This window comes from Girardinichthys multiradiatus, chromosome 3, assembly GCF_021462225.1.
Source record: "Girardinichthys multiradiatus isolate DD_20200921_A chromosome 3, DD_fGirMul_XY1, whole genome shotgun sequence".
Classification (NCBI taxonomy): Eukaryota; Metazoa; Chordata; class Actinopteri; order Cyprinodontiformes; family Goodeidae; genus Girardinichthys; species Girardinichthys multiradiatus.
In genome coordinates, this window is record NC_061796.1 from 5,193,018 (window position 1) to 5,209,587 (window position 16,570).

A 16,570-nucleotide genomic window follows, 5' to 3' on the forward strand; every position below is an offset into this window, starting at 1 on the left:
GAGATAAAACAAACATTTCAGAGTGGCTCATTAAAAGTCCCATCTTAAATCTGTTAGATAATCTGAGGAGTTAGCTGGAATAGTATTCCAACGTCAAAGTGTTTGAAACTCATAGCAAAAGATGAATGGTCAGAAATACCAGTGGATACATGCAACTTCCAATCAGAAGCCTCTTGGTTGAATGATAATAACTTAATATCTAAATCTAATAAGGGTATAAATAATTGAAAATAAAGCGTAAATAATTTGAACACAAATGCATCATTATATCAGCAAACATATTTGGCAGTTTTACCTGATCACCTAAAGTTTAACAATGGATCCTGCCACGAAAATCCACTAATAGTCAACAGTCTGCCTGCAGCGAAGTGGAAAGCTATTAAGTATGGCTTTCTTTGGAGATATTTTAGTGTTGAAAAAGATCAAACATACAAGAACCATTACTGTGTGTGTTCTGTGTTAAAATTTAGAGTGGTGGAAGATGTATTGAACTGTTATAGTAATATTAAATCTGTCATCTCAAGATATGACTGACAGAGGCTGCAGTTGACAACAGGAAGGCTAACCTGACAACAGACAGGTGTTGAGCTTTTAGCTTCTATCTGCTTTTGAGTATAAAGGAAATTTTAGCAGTCTTTAGGAGGACTTTGATGCTAGGTAGGAATGTTTTATTAAAAATACTCAAAGACTGCTGTTACAGTTAGCAAAGCTAATTGAGCTAAATGCTAATACAATTTTTCAAGACAAGTTTAAAAGATGTTCCCATTAAATGTTTTTGGCTTAGTTTGGTAAACTCCTATTGTTTTTAAAAAAAAATCTAAACAACATAATGAACAGAGATAAAAAGACAAAAAACAACTGAGAGATTCTCATATTTAAGAATAAAACACAGTAACAAATGAAGAGCCTTACTGAAATAAACCAAACAATTCATATATTGAACATAAAGGAAGTGGGACTTCAATTAACAAATTGACATGTCTAAATGTAATATTTTCCACATAGAATAAACATATTTATCATACATTTTTGATGTTTATTTACATGATTCAGCCTAAACACTATATTGTTGTTAATTAACCTTACAACCTTAAATAATGTACTTCCGAACTTTCAACATGAGCGTAACAAATAATACAGTCAACACTATCCAAATTATTTCAACTTGTGGGTTAAACCTAATCCTTTTTTTGTTTTGGATCTTATTCGTTTTTTTGGAAAGTGTAACAAAAATATAACCAGCCAGAGTTCTGAGAATATCTTCCGTTACCGCCGGTATGTTTGTTTCTTCAAATTGTCGCTATTGTGAGAGTTTGGCTTTTGTTGGTCTTAAACATCCTGTAGTCTGTAATACTACAGTGGGTTCAGCTGATAAAAGTATGATCCCCAAACTTTGAGTCAAGAAACAAAAAACACTCTGTTAGTGTGAACACAAAGTTTTTTTGTAATCTGTGATGACTGTGAAAGTTGTGTAGTGTGTCCCGAGCTTTACACAGTATTTCAGACAAAGAACATCATAGTACAGTCAAACACTGTGGTGATAGTGTGATGGTTTGAGTCTGCTTTGCTGCTTCAGGACCTACTGTGATTAATGGAAGTATGAATTCTGTTCTCTAGCAGAAGACCCTGAAGAAGAATGTCTGGCCAGCAGTTTGAGACCTTGAGCACCAGGTCACTTGGGTTATGCAGCAGAACAATTATCCAAAGCACCTCAGCAAGTCCACCTCTGCATGGCTCAAAAGAAGCAAAACGAATGTTTTGAAATGGTTTAGTCAAAGTATGGACTTCAATTTGAAAACAACTGTTACGTTCTGGGAAAAAAAAGGCTTAAAAGGATCATTTTGATGCTTTTATGTACACGTGAATCTTGTACAATGCCAGAAACAAAAACAACACTGAATTCAATTCAATTCAATTCAGTTTTATTTATATGGCGCCAATTCACAACACATGTTGTCTCAAGGCAGTTCACAACAGTCAGGTACATACATTCCAATTAATCCTAACCATTGAACAGTGCAGTCGGAGTTAGTTATTTATTCAAATTGGATAAATAGTTTTTCTATCTAAGGAAACCCAGCAGATTGCATCCAGTCAGAGATTTGCAGCATTCACTCCTCCCGGATGAGCATGTAGAGACAGTGGACAGTCACTGGCGTTGACTTTGCAGCAATCCCTCATACTGAGCATGCATGTAGTGACAGTGGAGAGGAAAAACTCCTTTTTAACAGGAAGAAACCTCCAGCAGAACCAGGCTTAGTGTGAGCGGCCATCTGCCACGACCGACTGGGGGTTTGAGAGAACAGAGCAGAGACACAAAAAGAACACAGAAGTACTGATCCAGGAGTACGTTCTATGGGAAGGAAAAGTAAATGTTAATGGATGTACCTCCTTTAGTCATTTCACCTAGAAAGAACAGATAAACTCTGAGCCAGTTTTCAAGGTTAGAGTCTGAAAGAGAGCACATAGAGTTTGTTACAGTTAAGCTCAGTCAATCGCCATGTCTAGGAGACAGAAAGGGTTAAACACTAAAAGACAGGGCTATGTGGATCATTGGTAGAGGGTGAGCATTAAGTTGTTGCCAGCAGAAGCTCGGACGATTCCCCTCTCCAGAAAGGTGTCACAGGTAGACACAGAGCCAGGCCAGGTGTAGCTTCTAGGAAGAGAATAGAGAGAACAAAGTTAAAAGCTGAAATAACAGCGAATAATGCAAAATTGGAGAGTAGTGTGAGAATGTAGCGAAGAGGGTGAAAGTGGTCGTTATGTCCTCCAGCAGCCTAAGCCTATAGCAGCATAACTACACAGATAGTTTCAGTTCAGATTATTTAGTTAAACGGCGCTTATTTACAACAATATCGTCACAAGGAACCCCACAAAGGGTCCCACTGCTGGTCATTGTTATACTAAAAACCACAAGTATTGGGATACCTCTCTCTGTCAGACTGATTATAACCATTGGAAAAGAGAAGGCGTCATACAGGTAGCAGAAATGGAGTGGAGGGTGTGTTTGCACCTCAACCATAACTGAGCCGGTTTAGGCTAAACCTGACTCCCCCTTACTCCAACCAACAGAGAGGGAGGAAGGCTCCCTCCCTGATAAACTAAGCCACTCTAACTATGAGCTTTATCAAAAAGGAAAGTTTTAAGCCTAGCCTTAAAAGTAGACAGGGTGTCTGCCTCACGGACTAAAGCTGGGAGCTGGTTCCACAGGAGAGGAGCCTGATAACTAAAGGTTCTGCCTCCCATTCTACTTCTAGAGACTCTAGGAACCACCAGTAAACCTGCAGTCTGAGAACGAAGTGCCCTGTTAGGAACATATGGAACCATCAGATCTCTGATGTATGATGGAGCTAGATTATTAAGGGCTTTATATGTGAGGAGGAGAATTTTAAATTCTATTCTAAATTTAACAGGGAGCCAATGAAGGGAAGCCAAAATAGGAGAAATATGATCTCTCTTTTTAATTTTCATCAGAACTCTTGCTGCAGCATTCTGAATCAGCTGAAGGCTTTTAACTGCATTTTGTGGACATCTTGATTGTAACGAATTACAATAGTCCTGCCTTGAAGTAACAAATGCATGGACTAGTTTTTCAGCGTCACTCCTGGATAGGATATTTCTAATTTTGGCAATGTTCTGGAGGTGAAAGAAGGAAATCCTAGAAACCTGTTTAATATAGGATTTAAATGACATGTCCTGGTCAAAAATAACACCAAGGTTTTTTTACTTTATTACTGGAGGTCAATTTAATGCCATCCAGGTTAAGAGATTGACTAAGCAGTTTCTTTTTTAAAGACTCCGGTCCAAAGACGACAACTTCTGTCTTGTCTAAATTTAGAAGCAAAAAATTTAAAGTCATCCAAGTTTTTATATCTTCAAGACATGCTTGTAGTCTATCTAACTGGTTGGGCTCATCAGGATTTATGGATAAGTAAAGCTGAGTATCATCAGCGTAACAGTGAAAATTTATCCCATGCTGCCGGATAATTTGACCTATTGGAAGCATATATATAGTAAAGAGAATTGGCCCAAGTACTGAACCCTGTGGTACTCCACAATTAACCCTGGAGTTTAAAGATGATTTATCATTTACATGAACAAACTGGAATCTGTCAGACAGATAAGATTTAAACCAGCCTAGCGCTGTTCCCCTGATCCCTACAGCATATTCCAGCCATTTTAAGAGAATATTATGGTCGACTGTATCAAATGCAGCACTGAGATCTAACAGAACCAGACCAGACACAAGTCCATTATCTGAGGCCATAAGAATATCATTAGTGACTTTCAGCAGAGCTGTTTCAGTGCTATGATGAGCTCTGAAACCTGACTGAAACTCTTCCAACAGGTCATTGCTGTGTAAATGCTCACACATTTGATTAGCAACTATTTTCTCAAGAATTTTAGGTAAGAATGGAAGATTGGATATAGGTCTGTGATTTTTTAAGTCATCTCGATCAAGCGAAGGTTTCTTAAGTAAAGGTTTAATTATAGCTACCTTAAAAGCCTGTGGTACCTATCCATTTACTAAAGATAGATTAATCATACCTAAAATGGGGCTGGTAATCAGAGGGAACACTTCCTTAAATAATTTGGTTGGGATTGGGTCTAACATACATGTTGAAGGTTTAGATGAAGCTAATATTTCTGACAACTCAGGAAGCTTCACAGGATCAAAACAGTCCAAACACAAATCAGGTTCTGCAGTTATTTCCAATGTTGTCTCACTTGCTGAGGATGAAGTAATCATCTTCGAGAGTATATCAAAGATTTTCTTTTTAATATAATCAATTTTATTTAAGAAGAATCCCATAAAGTCATGGCTGCTAAGAGCTAAGGGAATGGTGGCTCAACAAAGTTATGACTCTGTGTAAGTTTAGCAACTGTACTAAAGAGAAACCTAGGATTATTCTTGCTCTCTTCTATTAATGATGATAAATAAGTTGTTCTAGCTTGGCAAAGTGTCTTTTTATACAACAGTAGGCTATTTTTCCAGATTAAGTAGGAATCCTCTAGGTGTGTAGAGCGCCATTTTCTCTCCAATTTTCTAACATTGTGCTTTAAAGTACGTAGCTCTGAATTAAACCAAGGAGCTAGCCTCCTATGAATGATTACCTTCTTTTTCAAGGGGGCTGCATTGTCTAATGCATCACGCAATGATGAAGAAACACTATGAACAAAAGAATCACTTTGTGAAGGGGCAGAAACAGAATTATTGCCCTCCATTGTGCTTTTCAGTGATAATGAGGAAATTAAAAGTGGAACAGATTCTTTAAAGGTTGTTACAGCATCGCCTGATAATGATCTACTATAATGAAATTTTCGTTCAGGTGTGGAGTACTCGGTTAAATTAAACTCAAAGGTTATTAAGAAATGGTCAGACAGGACAGGGTTATGAGAGAATATTGTTATGTCTTCACACTCAATGCCATATGTCAGCACAAGGTCCAGAGAATGAAGACAAAGTGGGTAGGTTTGTTAATGTTTTGAGCAAAGCCAATTGAGTCTAAGATAGCATTAAACGCTATATTTAGGCTATCACTTTCAGCGTCAACATGAATGTTAAAATCCCCCACTATAGTAACTTTATCTCTATTTAACACTAAATCAGATAAAAGGTCTGAAAACTGATCTAAAAATTGAGAGTAAGGGCCTGGTGGATGGTACAAAACAACAAACAGAAGTAGATTTAGTGCTTTGCAATTTGGATGAGGAAAACTAAGGATTAAATATTCAAAAGAGTTGTAGCTATTGATTGGTCTGGGACTAATCAATAAATCCAACTGAAAGATGGTTGCTACTCCTCCTCGCCCAGTATTTCGAGGAATGTGAAAATTTAAATAATTAGTAGGAGTTGACTCATTTATAGTAACTTAATCCTCTTGCTGCAGCCAGGTTTCTGTGAGGCAAAATAAATCAATCTGATTGTCACAAGTCAGGTCACTAACTAGCAATGTCTGTGAAGAGAGAGATCTTATGTTCAGTAAGCCACATTTAATTGTTTTATTTTTCTTTTTAGTCTGAGTTGTGTTTATTTTTATGAGATTTTTCTGATTTCCTCCTTTCAGATTATTTTTTAACCTATTAAATTTTGGACGTGGGCGAGACACTGTCTTAATAGGGTAATGGCTGGGTAGCAGTACAGAAGCTGCAGAGAGTATTAAACTACGACCCTGCTTCCTGGTCTGAACCCTGGGTTGTCAGAGTTTTGGAGAACTAATAAATTCGGCCAGATTCCTAGAAAGAAGAGCTGCTCCATCCAAAGTGGAATGGATGCCGTCTCTCCGGATCAGACCAGGTTTTCCCCAAAATGTTCGCCAGTTATCAGTTATCAATGAATGTGTACATAAAGTAAATTGGATATGAAGATACTGGTATTGCTATATATTTCAAATCAAATACTGGGACTGAAGACCCAAAAGCCCCAAAATCTGGATCAGAACTTTTTTACATCCAGCAGTCTATATTTGGTTTAAAAATACAAATTATGTTAGGAATAACTAGAAAAACTGTAACAAATGTGAGAAAATGCCAGTGCCTACAACTGAGAATGAATATTTTATTAGATTGGTAATTGTTGAATAATTCAAATTCAAAAATACTTTATTAATCCCAAAGGGAAAATAAATGTTGTTGTAGCTCATTATGTAGGTTTCTTGAAAGAGCCAAATGTATTCAAATGTATTACACTAACACATCTTGATGGAATGTGTTCCATTTATTTCTAAAATATTTTTAGTGCACTTAATATTGTAATTGCGTATTTTTACATTGTTATCTTACTTAAAGACAGGTGCATCGTATTGCTTGCTTTTAAATACACAAATTACATCATCTGATCATTTTCACACCGTTTGCTTTGTGTCATTTTATGCTTGTCAGATGTGCCTTGTGTCAAGCTTGCAAAAGGGGTGGATAATCCTCTGAAACCGATGTTTCAAGGATTAAACCAACATCTCTGTTGAATGGTGGTAGCTGGATGAATAGGGGTGGATTCTGTCTTGGCTTTGTGTGTCACCAAAAGAATAACAACTTGTCAAGGAAGGTGCAACACAAAGTTGCAATAGGTAAGGTAAGTAAATATGACTTAGACTCAAATATTTGCATTAGAGTGTCTTCTAAATAAGGATTAAAAACTGAAATATTTTATTGGATTTCATACAGTCCAGGGCAGGGCATTTGGCCTGTTTTGCTAATTGCACACCTACTGTTTGCCTAGATTAGGATAAAGGTGTGCCCTCACCACTGTTTTGTTAGAAATGATCCTGCTTTATTCCTACATGACCTTCAATGAAATGGAGGTGTGCTCATTTTCAGCAAAAGGAGAACAGAAGTTGTTTAACTACTGTATTCAAACAGGTACTGTGCAATATTCATTAGAGCAGAGATGCAATTGTGACAAGTTCACAAGAGCCTGTTATTATAATTTGTCATTGTGCTTATTCTAATTAGCGAGACTCTAGATAAACTGTTCTACATCACTGCCTAGCTATAGAAAAAAAAAATTTTGATTGACATGAACAGTGGAAATTAAGGTAATTAAAGTTTCCTCACAGATCACACAATTTGCTTAAACAACAGAAGAAGCTTGCACTTCACCAAGATGGCACCAATCTCCACTTCTGTCACAGCCTTTCTCCTAAGGTGCACAATTATTTTTTCCCTTTTGCTGTTTTACATCACGTAACAGGGAACAACTGTGAGGAACAGCGGAATGGAGAAAGGAGAAAACTAAGCAAAAGGTGTTACAAATACAAAGATGTGGCCATCCACCACCAAATTAACAGACCTGTCTTGGAGAGCACTGATCAAAGAAGCTGCCTTGAGACCTATGGTAAAGAAGCTGCACAGACCAGGTTGAATGTTCACCTTCCAGCATGATAACAGCACTGAACATGTACAGCCAGAGCTCCAATTGAGTAGTTTAGATCAAACCCTTTTATTTATGCTATATATATGACATAAATCCAGTTGAGAATCTGTGCCAAGACTAAAACATTTAGCAGTCCAACCTGACACAGCAAAAACATTTAACAAATGTATTGTATTGTATACCATATACCAAATTTATTTATTGTATACCATGTATTGTGTTCCTCCTACTCCACAATATGCAATACTTGTGTCACACTTCACCCACCTTGCCTGCTGATGGTGGTCAGAGGGCCCGATTATATGACAGCCTTGATTCTGCTAGTCTGCCCCAGGGCAGTTGTGACTACATTGTAACTTTGAACCATTGTCAGTGTGTGAATGTGTGTATGAATGGTTGATGAATGATTGTAGTGTAAAGTGCTTTGGGGTCCCTGGGGACTTGATAAAGTGCTATACAAGTGCTGGCCATTTACCATTTACCAGTGTATCCCAATTAAAACACATTGAGGTTTATGGTTATAATGTGACAAAATGTAAAAAGATCAAAAAGTAATAATAATCCAGCATGGTAAAAAAAAGAAAAATTAAAGCTTACTGTGTGAAAACAGGTTATTTGCAAGTGAGTATGAAACATTGTGACAATACATAAAAAATTCACATCACAATATCCATTAGAAGTTGAGCTGAACAACTGTCCCCTGTCCTCCTCACTGAGTGACATTATGGTATAAGATAATGAAAGGGGTCACAGACCAATCTGCTATCTTCTGACTAGGCAGACAACTGGTGCCTCGGGCTGTAGATATACACATATCAGCTGAGTCAAATGGATGCACCAGCATTTCTGTGTGTGGACTTTTATATAGTGTTCCTCACTCCTCTAGGGAAACAAATAAATTCTCTGCTTGCTTTGAAATATTCTATGCAAGCCTTCAAGTGCAGATAAGAATTTGAGTTGCATTTTCAGTCAGGAATATGTTTCGATTTGACCAATAATATAAAACCAGATTACGTGCACACATAATGACTGTCAGATGCATGCAACTTCCCCAAAAAACACATGTCCAGAGTTCCAATGGAAGGATACCGCTTATAAAAGAATGATGGGGAAGAGCAAAGCATAATCACAATATGCATACTACTGCTTTTAGGATTCTGTAGAGGTACATTCAAGCTATGATAAAAAATAATTCACTCGCATTAAACACACAACACTATTCTGCACCATTCTATGTGCCATAAGGATATATCAGAATCTGCCGTCATGTGTAGACAAAACGGACAGATATGTGTTGTCTCACTTTTATCCAACTGTGCTCGAGCACTAAAAAGCTTACTGTCATCATATCTGGCCTCACTGATATTCCCACAGAGACCAGAAGGTGTGACATAACACACCTCTAGCACAGTAAACAGTAGCAGATGTGGGGAGAAGGTTTTCTTTAATCCAGTTAGGTAGTTACATTCTTTTTCATCTAAAGCTCAGCTGCAAAGTGAGAAGATATGTTTCACATATTTTCAACCAAAAATGCTTTAAAACACTGAAATAAAGGAGCCTAAATCATGTTTTACTTTTTTTGAACATCATGTCAAAGCAAACAGAGTAGTCAACTGAAAGTGAAAATTCCCAGTCACTGAAATTAGTTAGTGAGATTAGTGCAGTCGTGCACGATCTGACCAAAGGCAGAGAAAACCCCAGAGAATGATGTGGTTGAATCCAACATGGCACAACACAAGGGTGAACAAGCTTTCAGGAGTACATGGAGCTTCCCAGGTGGCCTGCTGTTGGACAGTTTTAGTTTTACTGGAATAAAACCTGTGTAGAAGACTTGAGACTGTGGTGGAGGTTTAAAGATACAGCCAGAGTTACAATGAAATAAATCACATGTACTGTATGCATATTTCTTTCAAGCATATTTATGTTTGAATTGTTCAGTCAATTTCCAGGATTGAATTTATTCAGAATCTACAGCAAGACTTGATGACACAAAGACTCTTCATCCACTCAGACTGAGTTTTGCCTATTTTGAAATTACTGACTGGCCAGTAATGTCTGTCTCCAGATGTGCAAAACTGGCAGAGATGTACCCCAATTTTCAAATTTCTATTGGTAAAACAACAATTTGAAAATCATGTATCATTTTCTTCTTCAGTTCGCAATTATGCACTACTTAGTGTTGGTGTATCACATAACAGGTGGATAAAATAGACTGAAGTTGTAACATGACAAACGGTAAATAAGCTTCTAGGGTTATAAGTACATTTGTAAGCCCGAGGTATCGAAGTACATCCAAATTAGAAACTTTGTGGTGCTCATGCTCCTTCTAGGTTAGTGACAGAAATTAAGATGCCATTTGTAGAACACTGCTGAAAGTGACCCGGGTAAATAGACAGAAGGAATAGATGGAGGCAACAGGCACCGTCAAACAGAGCAGCCAGTAATCCATCAAAGACAGATTCAACACAGCCCCAAAGGAACTGGCAGGACAAACATCTGGGACACAGCGAAGCTATTTTTATTTGAACTGACTGCTTTGGCTACAAGTTAGGGTGGCTGCCTGTCAGACTGGGAATTTGAAGACAGAAATGAGCTATCTTCTTGTCAGGAGTTTAATTAGCTTAGCAATGCACAAGACAGATCTGTTCTGGTTTGATAAAACAAAATCTACCAAACAAAAAGCCTTTTTATCTACTGTCTGACTAAACTTAGCTTGTTACCAAACAACAATGACTTCTGTCTGTCTTACCCGATGATAACGTTTGTTTTGCAACGAGTTTTGCAAAGCTATTATGGCTAAATTACCATCCCAACATTTAGTGAGGTATAAAAAGTAAATGTTCATTATTTTGTGGACAATAAATGAGCTGAAGTCAGTGATTTCATTTATAGACTGAAAATCATTTTGCTTTTTGTAGAGGTAAATAAATTAAATTGAATTTAACTTTTTAGGTGTAAATCAAAACTAATGTTTAAGACCTTTCAAATATATTTTATATAGTGAAAGGAGATCAACATTGTGGTTGTCCATATAGTACTCACAGCCTCAAGCAAAAATGTTCAGATTTCCTTTATTTTTATTTATATTTATATACATATAATAGATTTACATTTGAATCACAACTGCACAGTCCTTGAAGCTGATATATCTTACTCATCTATTAGATCAGTTATTTACTTATTCTTCTCAAATGGTCCTAAGAAATTTGAAAATATAAAATAAAGATATATTTTACTTTCTCTTTCATAGTTAGCTATGCCTGCATAAAGAAAAACAAAATAAAAATATAGATGAATAAAAATAAATAAATAAATAAATAAAAACTCCAGAAACCAAAGGTTTTGTTTCAGTTTGGGACAATCTTATTTCCCTCCAGTTCACTAAGAGATGGGTGGTTGGCATAGTAATTTTGTCGACCATACATGCAGCAAACGTTACCAGCAAGCACTATCCACAACACAAATGACAACACAAAAACACATAAAATATTTTTAAAGCAGGTAATTAATTTTTAAATGCACTTTAATGACTCAATTACAGCCTTTGGAGGCAGGCTTTTGTAAAAAAAACACTATATCTCAGCTGGATGTTCGAATACATCAAATGGATGTGGGTACTTATTTGCAACACAGAAAAAGGTGGAGTGAACACTCTTACTTTCCCCAACTATCCTACTATTGCTTGGAAAAATTGCATGATATTTGTGAAAGTAAAGGTAATGGTGAAGAGGGCTGATATCTCCTTACCTACCAACATGTCCTTCTGCCTCATGAGGTACAAAAACTAAGTTTAATAAATGTGTGCAATCTTAGACTGAAACTTTGTTGAAGAACCTTCTGATTCAACCTTAAATTCACACCAGCCATTAATTATGTTAATGAATAAAATTCAGTTGTCCTAGTTGAATGTTCCAGACTTTTCTACATTTGCATCCTTTAATCAAGGCCAAAGTTTGCAGAAAGGTGGTATCAAAATCAAAATGAAGTCTTTCACAACAATATTTATTTTCCACGGCCAAATTAAAACAATTAACTGTGACTGAAGTAAATATAGGACAATAATGGCATTACAAAGCACCGAACATTCTTTTGTAGATTTCAATCATTCTTGTTTGCTCGTTTCTTGTAGACAAGTCTTTGTGTATATTTTCGGTTAGGTCAGTGAGTTTGCTAGTTGAGCTCATTTTTTTTTGGGCCATTTTATAAATTTTTGAATTATTTGCTTTTACATTCACTATGTTAATGGGGGTGGGAGGCTGCTGACCTCAACTGGGCACATTATCGGGCAGTGGAAGGAGTACTTCGAGGATCTCCTCAATCCTGCCATCTCGCATTCCCTGGTGGAAACAGAGGCTGGGGACTCGGGGTTGGACTCTTTCATCACCCGGGCTGAAGTCACCGAGGGGGTTAAAAAACTCCGCGGTGGCAGGACTTCGGGGGTGGATGAGATCCGCCTTGAGTACCTCAAGTCTCTGAATGTTGTGGGGCTGTCATGGTTAACATGCCTCTTCAACATTGTGTGGCGGTCGGGGACAGTGACTCTGGAATGGCAGACTGGGGTGGTGGTCCCCCTTCATAAGAGGGGGACCGGAGGGTGTGTTGCAACTACAGGGGGATCACACTCCTCAGCCTCCCTGGTAAGGCCTACGCCAGGGTATTGGAGAGGAGAGTCTGGCCGATAGTCGAACCTCGGCTTCAGGAGGAGCAGTGTGGTTTTTGTCCTGGCCGTGGAACACTGGACCAGCTCTATACCCTCTACAGGGTACTCGAGGGTTCATGGGAGTTTGCCCAACCGGTCTACATGTGTTTTGTGGACCTGGAGAAAGCATTTGACTGTGTCCTTTGTGATGCCCTGTGGGGGGTGCTCCAGGAGTATGGAATCGGGGGCCCTTTATTAGGGGCCATCCGGTCCCTGTACGAGCGGAGCAGGATTTTGGTCCGCATTGCCGGCACTAAGTTGGACCTGTTCCCGGTGCATGTTGGACTCCGGCAGGGCTGCCCTTTGTCACCGGTCCTGTTCATAACTTTTATGGACAGGATTTCTAGGCACAGCCAAAGGGCGGAGGGGTCTGGTTTGGGGACCAGAGGATTTTGTCTCTTCTTTTTGCAGATGACGTGGTCCTGCTGGCCCCCTCTAGCCAAGACCTAGAGCATGCGCTGTGGCGGTTCGTAGCCGAGTGTGAAGCGACTCGTATGAGGATCAGCCCCTCCAGGTCCAAGGCCATGGTTGTCGACCGGAAAAGGGTGGCTTGTCCTCTTCAGGTTGGAGGGGAGTTCCTGCCTCAAGTGGAGGAGTTTAAGTATCTCGGGGTCTTGTTCACGAGTGAGGGAAGAACGGAGCGGGAGATCGACAGACACATTGGTGCGGCTACCGCAGTAATGGGGGCGCTGTGCCTGTACGTTGCGGTGACGAGAGAGCTGAGCTGAAAAACAAAGCTCTCGATTTACCGGTCGGTCTATGTTCCTACCCTCACCTATGGCCATGAACTTTGGGTCATGACCGAAAAAACGAGATCCCAGATACAAGCGGCTGAAATGAGCTTCCTCCGTAGGGTGGCCGGGCACTCCCTTAGAGATAGGGTGAGGAGCTCGGCCATCCGGGAGGGGCTCGGAGTAGAGTCGCTGCTTCTCCACATCGAGAGGAGCCAGTTGAGGTGGCTCGGGCATCTATACCGGTTGCCTCCTGGACGCCTTCCTTGGGAGGTGTTCCAGGCACGTCCCACCAGGAGGAGGCACATGGGACGGCCCAGGACACGCTGGAAGGACTATGTCTCTCGGCTGGCCTGGGAACGCCTTGGGCTTCCCCCGGAGGAGCTGGAGAAGGCGTCTGGGGAGATGGACGTCTGGGTGTCTCTGCTGAGTCTGCTGCCCCCGCGACCCGGTCCTGGATAAGGGGAAGACGACGAGGATGAGATGTTAACAATTTCTGAAAAAATTAAAAAGGGAATATGTTTTTATACCTTTGCCCTCGTGCCTTACTACAGGTCCTTCTCAAAACATTAGCATATTGTGATAAAGTTCATTATTTTCTATAATGTAATGATGAAAATTTAACATTCATATATTTTAGATTCATTGCACACTAACTGAAATATTTCAGGTCTTTTATTGTCTTAATACGGATGATTTTGGCATACAGCTCATGAAAACCCAAAATTCCTATCTCACAAAATTAGCATATTTCATCCGACCAATAAAAGAAAAGTGTTTTTAATACAAAAAACGTCAACCTTCAAATAATCATGTACAGTTATGCACTCAATACTTGGTCAGGAATCCTTTTGCAGAAATGACTGCTTCAATGCGGCGTGGCATGGAGGCAATCAGCCTGTGGCACTGCTGAGGTCTTACGGAGGCCCAGGATGCTTCGATAGCGGCCTTTAGCTCATCCAGAGTGTTGGGTCTTGACTCTCTCAACGTTCTCTTCACAATATCCCACAGATTCTCTATGGGGTTCAGGTCAGGAGAGTTGGCAGGCCAATTGAGCACAGTGATACCATGGTCAGTAAACCATTTACCAGTGGTTTTGGCACTGTGAGAAGGGGCCAGGTCGTGCTGAAAAATGAAATCTTCATCTCCATAAAGCTTTTCAGCAGATGGAAGCATGAAGTGCTCCAAAATCTCCTGATAGCTAGCTGCATTGACCCTGCCCTTGATAAAACACAGTGGACCAACACCAGCAGCTGACACGGCACCCCAGACCATAACTGACTGTGGGTACTTGACACTGGACTTCTGGCATTTTGGCATTTCCTTCTCTCCAGTCTTCCTCCAGACTCTGGCACCTTGATTTCCGAATGACATGCAGAATTTGCTTTCATCCGAAAAAAGTACTTTGGACCACTGAGCAACAGTCCAGTGCTGCTTCTCTGTAGCCCAGGTCTGGGGAATGCGGCACCTGTAGCCCATTTCCTGCACACGCCTGTGCACGGTGGCTCTGGATGTTTCTACTCCAGACTCAGTCCACTGCTTCTGCAGGTCCCCCAAGGTCTGGAATCGGCCCTTCTCCACAATCTTCCTCAGGGTCCGGTCACCTCTTCTCGTTGTGCAACGTTTTCTGCCACACTTTTTCCTTCCCACAGACTTCCCACTGAGGTGCCTTAATACAACACTTTAGGAACAGCCTATTCGTTCAGAAATTTCTTTCTGTGTCTTACCCTCTTGCTTGAGGGTGTCAATAGTGGCATTCTGGACAGCAGTCAGGTCGGCAGTCTTACCCATGATTGGGGTTTTGAGTGATGAACCAGGCTGGGAGTTTTAAAGGCCTCAGGAATGTTTTGCAGGTGTTTAGAGTTAACTCGTTGATTCAGATGATTAGGTTCATAGCTCGTTTAGAGACCCTTTTAATGATATGCTAATTTTGTGAGATAGGAATTTTGGGTTTTCATGAGCTGTATGCCAAAATCATCCGTATTAAGAGACCTGAAATATTCCAGTTAGTGTGCAATGAATCTAAAATATATGAATGTTAAATTTTCATCATTACATTATGGAAAATAATGAACTTTACCACAATATGCTAATATTTTGAGAAGGACCTGTATTTGGTCCCCAACACTGTTTTTGTTGCAGAGAGTCATTCAACACCCTTTGTGAATTACAGGAAGACAGGGCTTGCCACAGAATGCTGTTAAATCCTTGGGTAGTGTGACGGTATGTTAGATCTCCAAACTACTGCTCAAAATCAACATTTCTGCTGACTTTCAGCTGTTTACTGGACAAAATGCTATTTTATTACTTATCTTATTTGATGTCACCAGTCCTGCAGCTTTCAGCTCCATTCCTATCATATGTGTTGACTTTAGACATGAAAATAAATATAATTATAAGATACAAACATCAGCAGAAGTAAAACAATACAAATATAAGCTAATGCAACTTTTCATATTATGCTAAATAAATAACTTTTTTAAATAGCTTTTTTCACTTAATTTAATAAAAAAAACTTTTTGAGTTAAAGGTTTCCTATTGTGTTTTATTGGAAGCTGAACTGATCTGGAATGAGACAAATCAGCAGAAACATTTGCCTTTTTAATCGAAGCAGCACAGTGTTCTTAATCCTGTCCATTTTTTGTCCTTAATGAGCTGGGTACACTTCAGTTGTTCCCTTCATTATTGTTAAATTTATAAAAATGTTTTCTACAGTTTTGCATGATTGCTACCTTGCATACAATTATCATAAAAGCCCAAATATCAACAAATACATCCTCTTGTGCTTTACTCTGCTGTTTCCTCTTTGCTGAGGGTCACTGGTAAATAATTTCTGCTAATGAACAAACTTAGTGTAAAATGTTGCTCTTCCTGCCGGCACAAAGTCTACTTTTATAAAGCTTGAATAATTTTAGTTTTTGGTGATGTTGATGATTGTACGTTATGTTTTTGATTAAACATTAGGCGTCTGTGCACCGCCTACTATGACTTTAGTAATTTAAAGGGTTAATTAGCTATTATTAAAATTATTATGTTGACATTTTTATTTTTGCTTCACAGCATGAATTCTAGTGGTTTAAATCACGTGGAGTTTGCATTGTTCTTTATGTCCTTGCATACATTTTCCATGTATGCTCTTGTTTTCCCCAACAGTCCAAAGATTTTCAGGTTGTAGTAGAAGATATAATTATATCTTATCAATATTAGTGACCCATCCAGGCTGGTGTAATGAAAAAATACATAAAAGAAGTATGAAAAATTCAAATG